The sequence below is a fragment of the Haliotis rubra genome, unplaced genomic scaffold, assembly GCF_003918875.1.
Source record: "Haliotis rubra isolate DU_JTF1 unplaced genomic scaffold, ASM391887v1 Scf232, whole genome shotgun sequence".
Lineage (NCBI taxonomy): Eukaryota > Metazoa > Mollusca > Gastropoda > Lepetellida > Haliotidae > Haliotis > Haliotis rubra.
Genome location: NW_025766359.1, coordinates 959359 through 966903, shown reverse-complemented (window position 1 = coordinate 966903; position 7545 = coordinate 959359).

Below are 7545 nucleotides of genomic sequence, written 5' to 3'. Positions count from 1 at the left end.
CGTGAAATCCCTGGTTTCACACATTCCCTGTAACATATACACATTCAAGAGGAACTATGCTGTCTAAGTACAAATGCGTAGAAAATATACATGGACAGGTTTTCAGTTTCTTTAGTATTTGAACCTGTTTATTAGTAATGAAAATTTAAGCCTGTTTCGATGGACATAATATTTGTCTTTTGTATATTTGCTCCGAATATTACTGAAGTTAGGGCATACATGAAGAAAATGATACTCGTCTTCAATTGCATTTCAATTACATAATTGAAAGGTTACCCGTGTGACAATGTGACTCCTCACTTCACCTGCTTCTGATGGCAGGCCAATCGATCAACTAAGTATCACTTGTTTTTGCGTATAAATAAGATTTTGATTCGTCTGAAATATATCGTAATACATTTCATGAAACACTGTCACTTGAACATTCCTACATCCCCCTTCTCCATGTTCCATTCCTGGTTGACAACGGTACAAGAATCTGTATCGAAACGTCGCACTCACAAATAAATAGAGAATCTCACCCGAGTGTCTTTTGATATCAAATATATCACCACGAGTTGATAAAGTTATGAATATCCGAGGTTTGCCGAGGATATTTTTACTTTTATCAATGAGTGCTGATATATTTGATATCAGAAGACACGAGGGTGAGATTCTATTTATCATCCAAAATCACTCTTCATTAGTTTTCAATAAAAAATGTACATATCTGAACAGGGTTCTGCCATTAGACTTGCAGTGCAGCGATGTCATAGCATTGTGACGTCATCAAGTTCATGACGTCATAGCATTGTTAGGACATTGTACACAATCTACTGTCAAAACGATATCTCCTAGGAGATATCATATGATCTCACACAAGCGATATCTCATGTGGAACACAGTTGTGGATGATAAGAGAGGTTGTCCATACAGTTTGTTCCATATTGTACTGTCACTTGAAGGTGTTGTGATCAAAGACAACGCTCACAGTGGTGACCTGTACATATAAAGATAGATCTACGTTAGCGATAAATGTAATATAATAGTCACTAGGGCCCATCACTATTGTACTGTCACTTGAAGGTGTTGTGATCAAAGACAACGCTCGCAGTGGTGACCTGTACATATATAGATAGATATATGTTAGCGATAAATGTAATATAATAGTCACTAGGGCCCATCACTATTGTACTGTCACTTGAAGGTGTTGTGATCAAAGACAACGCTCACAGTGGTGACCTGTACATATATAGATAGATCTACGTTAGCGATAAATGTAATATAATAGTCACTAGGGCCCATCACTAGGCCCATTTGATTCAGGTTCGTCAGCTTCAGGATTAGGGGCCTAAACAATAAACCCTAACCTTTCTCCAGTATAATGTTGATCAGCCTGACAGATACTTTTACCCTGCCATTACCCAGAGACAATCTGGTCAGCATGTCAAACAACGTTTTGTAACCTGGGTACCAGCTAGACCATGGTGCTTCGCCTCCTGGCTATACAGGCCTGATGCATATATTCATACTTGCATACGTGTAACATAAAGAGAATGCTAAACGATGTGCAGTGCAATACCATGTTTATGTCAAATTGAAACGAGCGGATGGTTTGGTATCTTACGAGTTTGAAACCATTCACTCGTTTCATAAATATGGTATAACACGGAACATCGTTTAGTATTTTATCTATTACTCACCCAACATTAGCAAAATAATATCTCAGAATTCAACTTACAGAACGAGTGCATTGCGCCTTCATTACAGGGGTCATGCGTATGAATACATGTCATTTATGATTGTCAACATTTGTCCATTTAATTTGATTTTTAAAAAAATTAACAAGGTGGTATGAAAAAGGGACCAAATGACTTCAACCAACATATATTTTGATATGAATGCTAATACACGCAACTCCTCTGGGAATGCTTCGCGACTTAGAGATGTGTTGTGAATGACAGTTGACATTTTGTTGTGCTCACCTTACTTTGGTGATGTGACCGAGTGCAAATAGTTCCAGCAACACGCGATGATATTACACAATGCGTAATAACATTGTAGATTTATTAAACAGTGATATCTTCAACGGGTGAGTAATAAACATGGATATCCCGCGTATTCAAACAGATGTTGAGGTGAGGTGCACAAGGGCGTCTATCTGTTGTAACAGATTTAATATAGAGTATAATTACTTGTTTTGTGTAAACGTTCAACCAGTACAACGTGATTCTTGTAATCATGTATATTTGTATAGTATATAGTATTTTGCTGACTTGAAACAAATTGAAAAACATACATTACAAAATGTTAGCCCTGAAAGCAACCAGCTGCCATTAGTTGGGTTAAGACGGTGATATATCAACCGAAGGTACCACACCCAGAGGGGTATCAGCCACAAGGACTATACACATGTAGCGTGTAATTGGTAGCGACCTTCCCGCGCGTGGCCGTATAGGTTGGGGCGTGGTGACCATGCTGGACACAGAGGAATGTGTACGTCGCCGTCGGGAACAACATCTTCTGAGATATTCCTCCTTGCAGTCTTCCGAGACATATATTCACAGCCTAAAACAACATATATCCCGGCTTTTCATGTCTATCTTTCAGATGATGTATTCATGAGATTATCTATCTTTCGAAGTGTGAGATATTTGCCATCGCAGTTGCCACTGTATATTATAGATTCTTTTGAAGTTAGCACTATAATCCCTATATCTTTAATCTGCTTAAGTATACTTTTCCTTCTCGCGACTTATTTGCAGACATATGAAAAACTCCTTGTTACATGACACCAAGATGTTTGTCAGTAATTGACAATAAGGTATTTATGTGTAAATTTCCTATATCTCTTCATGATTTCAGGATAAATCAACAACGTAAAACGAAAGGCAATGATAATTCTGATATGGAATCTATTTGTTTGCACTGTGATATGAATGTTGTAGAAAATGAATACCATGTTTTCTTTATTTGTAATAGATATTTTCTGCTCCGTAATGAATACTTCTTGTCCATCAAAAAATATTGTAAAACTAGATTAACTTTGCAACAAATATTTAACACACCTGATGTAAATATATTACGTTTAACATATATATATCTGCTAAAAATATTTAGCTTAAGATCTTCTTAATGTAATTTTGGTCATGTGACAACGATTGTATATCTTACAGTACAAATTGTACTATGGGCCATGTGGCCTAAAATACGGAATAAAACTTGATTGATATCTGCGTAATATTCCTTCCGATTCCTCACTGTGACGTCATCAGCATCGACTGCGCTGGGTCATCGTATCGGCCGAAGGACGGTGTCCAGGAGACTTCGTCAGCACGGTATCCGAGCCTACAGACCCTACCGTGGTGTAGCACGACGTCGACGTGTGAGATGGGCACATATCGTTCAAGGTTGGCAGCGCAGACAATGGGACAGAGTTGTATTTACTGATGACAGCAGATACCTCCTCAACAGACCTGACGGCGGGACATCGACGCAGAGGAGAGCGAACGGCCCGTTGCTGCGTGCAGGAGGTTAAGCCGTTTGGCGGTGTTGGCGTTATGGTGTGGGGAGGGATATGTGGTGACAGAAAGACAGATCTGGTTGTTGTCGATGGGAATTTGAATGGGCAGCGTTATATCGACCAAGTCCTTCGGCCAGTTGTTCTACCCTTCCTACAACAGAATCCAAGAACCGTATTGCAACAGGACAACGTCCCATGTCACACAGGTCAACGTGTTCAAGGCTTTCTCAACGCCAACAACGGTGTTGTCCTGCCATGGCCATCACGCTCTCCGGTCCTTTCACTCATTGAGCATTTGTGGGACCATCTTGGGAGACAGATTCGTGCCAGACAGGCCGCGCCAGTGAACAGACAAACCCTCATCCAGGCTTTGAGGGAGGAGTGGAACAGGATACCTCCTCACGTGATCAGACGTCTGACCTCATCTGTTCGACGTCGTGTTAGAGCCTGCATCGATGCCTGTGGTGACCACACTCGACATTTACTCACAGGAGTGTCCCTGTGTCACTGACATTGACTTATCTCATCATACTGGAGTGATCGAATACAGGACATATGAATATTATGTGTGTTTTTTTGCAATTATCTCAAACAATTATTGGCCTCGATTAATGAATTTGATTTTCCATGCTCCTCACCTATTTGTCAATTACAACATTGATTTTCTGTTTATCTTTTGTCATCTTTTATTAATTAGCCTCAATAATATGGTATCGTTTCTTTTGCCCCTGAGTGTATACCAGCCACAAAAATATATATTATAACAACATCTGAACACAGTACCGATTTAGATACAGTAATTAGTGAATTCAACATATATGCATGTGCTACGTTTCGTGTTTCGGCATTGGCACATGCAACACATTTGTGCAGGTGCACCTCAGTATACGACGTTGAGAACAAGAGTGTCAAAACCTGCTGCTGATATGGGGATGCTTAATTGTTTGATGTTTGATCTTTCATAAAAATAAAAGGCTAATGAGCCGTCTATTATGGCACGATTGCACAGTTCCAGGAGGCTACCGGGATAGCTCGTTGGGGAAATTCTCAACGTCAGGTGGCTGCGCATTTCCATTGCCATCGAAACACAATGGCAGCACTGTATAGACCTTATCCAAACAATGGTGGAATTGCCGATTATCCACGTACAGGAAATCCATGCGACACCACGTAAAGACAGGCCAGATGGACCCATCTTTGGCACAGATTCCTGACTGCAGTGACCAGTGCTCAGACCATTCCAGGACAGGTCAGGAACTGTCATTACAGGAAACCTAATACGTTAATATCCTGACGCAACGGCATCAAAGGTGGTGCCGCAGTCTTGTCCCTCAACATCGGTTGTGGCGGAGAACTGATTTGTTTTCACAGACGACTTCAGATTTAACTTTTCCCGTACTGACGGACGTCAACATGATCATGTGGGTTGGAGGTGAAATAAGTGCCGCCAGGGATCCCATTCTCTCAGATAATACAACTTTGATAAACTGGTACATAGATTGTGTGAAAGATTTCCATACCATATGAAGTTTATAATGAAAGGAAAGGGTTGAGGAGAAACACTGCCCAGATTACCATGACAAAATCTGGTTTATTTGAAGATTGTACAGATTCGGAGAATGACGTCATTTCATTGCTAGTTGCACTTTTAATGCACAGACTTAACTGTCAGTACCGTGTACACATCTTGTTCACGGAATTAAGGAAGACTGTCTTGCAAGTCTTACTGACTGACTTTTATCAGTAGTTTTAGTATCCACACGAATAACTGACGTCACCTCATTCCTTGGATCAATTTCTGGATTTGATTCTGAGGAATCTTGTTCCATTCTTCAAGCAAAGCAGCATTCAATTCATTGCCTGTCGACCACGGCGGGGAAAAATATCCCACAGATGTTCAATGGGATTGGGATCTGGACCCTTGGCTGGGCACGGGATGGTCTCTACAGCATTCTGTTGCAATAACCGGGTGACAGCACGTACTATGTGAGGCCTGGCAGTGTCATCTATAAAGATGGGGTGGCTAGAGGAAGGTTATCAAAATGAGGGACAACAACCCTCTCCTTCTGACACGGAGGCCCATTTAGGTTACGACGAATGCTAATGAGGTGCATCTTGCAAACCAATGAAATGCATCCTCATACCATGAATGACCCTTCTTCAAAGGGAACCTTCTTCTGGATATTGCGAGGTATCATAACTGTCTCCCTTTGTCTCCGTCGAAAATGTGGACCCTCTGCCATGATGCAAACGCGTTGATTTCACAAGGCAAGTCGTGCTGCTTTGTGAACTTGATGGGTCTTCTGGCCCTGTATCCTTGTTGATTCCTGACGGTCTTGCAGGAAATGATTCTCCCTGGTAAAAAACGTTGCCTTGACGATATGCTTGAGTCCTATGTTTAACAAGTCTCACCAATGCTCTGTCCTCTCTTGGATCTTGGAAGATCTTTACCATCATTGGTAGCCGTCTTGAAATGATGGAAGGTTGGTGCCAAACTTGATGTCCGATTTGTCTGAGGTACATTACATTCTTGCATTTCTCATGCCAATACTTTTGCCACCTTGTAACTTTTGACAATTTACGACGTGCCATGACAATTATAGTACTGGAATGTCCAATCCAAATTGAAAGGAGAGAATGTGACATGTTATCAGTAAAATCTTGAGTTCAGCAATGTTCCGGACATTTCACGTGCATTGCGCGCCGTTGTACGTGCATCGTGCATCGAATATCTCAACAAAACGTCATGCAATACAACAAGGTGCAAAATGCTGATGAATCATTCAGGTAAAACGCTATGTCTGCTTTATTCACATAATTATTTATAGGTCTATGAATTAGGTATGGTGCTTGATTAATTTCTATAGGTGTCAACAAGCCTTCCATGTCCATATCGATATCTACCTGTCAAGGTTTGCCTGGAAACTTTTCATTGTTGTTATACTTTCAAATTTAATTTTTTTGTAAGAGTGTATAGTATCTTTTTGGGGTTAGTATATGATTCCTTGCTGAAATACGCGGATAGCTAAGATTGGTTTAGGGCAATCTTGAACTCGCTGATAAGAAAATGCGGAAGTGAAATATCCAAGATAGTCTGTGTCAATTTTCAATAATAAGTAAAAAAAAAAATTTCCTTTAAAAAAGAAAGCGTTAGCTTTAGGAAAACAGGTCGGAAGTTTTATCATATCTTTCAGTATTACCCGATAATCGTATATCGAAGGATATATGCCAGAAGTGTTAATTAACCTACAAGTTCTTAAGCAGTACTTCTTCCGGTGAGCTTATGGTCGCATGATCGTGGCTGCGAATCTCAGATTCCTCTGGATTATGATCTGCCCTTTATACTTAATTGATTGAAGGTATGACGAAACCCGTTAACGTCTACACCCTGCGTCAGTCTAGAATATGTATGTGTGTGAGTATGTGTGTGCGCGCGTGTGTGCGTGAGTGCGTGCGTGCGTGCGTGCGTGCGTGCGCGAGCATTGTACGCGGAAAATGCCTGGACGATGCCGTCTAAATCTGAACATGAGTTAATTGAATCATTTGATCTTACTCCTTTCTGTTGACCTCAGCTGACGTAGACATAAGGAACAACGTGTGCTTTATTACAACATCCCACGATACGTGAAGCGGGAGATTCAAAGGAATAATGTATGTTTGATTCCGACATGGCGCTGTACTGGCGACTGACACAAAGGAATAACGTTTGACGACAAATGGTCTTGCCTATAAATGGCTTCTGATTTCAGGTTCTCCATGAGATACATTACGACAGATGCATACTTTAGAAAGGACATATCCCAATGTACATACAATCTCGACACTTATCTGGTCCTGGTGAAACATCCTTTAACTTTTTATTGATTACATGAAGTACATGGACATAGGGGATCAAACGTTGCTATTAAGCCTATTGGTCTTCTTTAAATAGCTGCTAGGGGCGGTGGGGTAACCTAATGGCTAAAGCGTTGGCTCGTCACGCCGAAGACCCGGGTTCGAATCCCCACATGGGTACAATGTGTGAATCCCATTTCTGGTGTCCC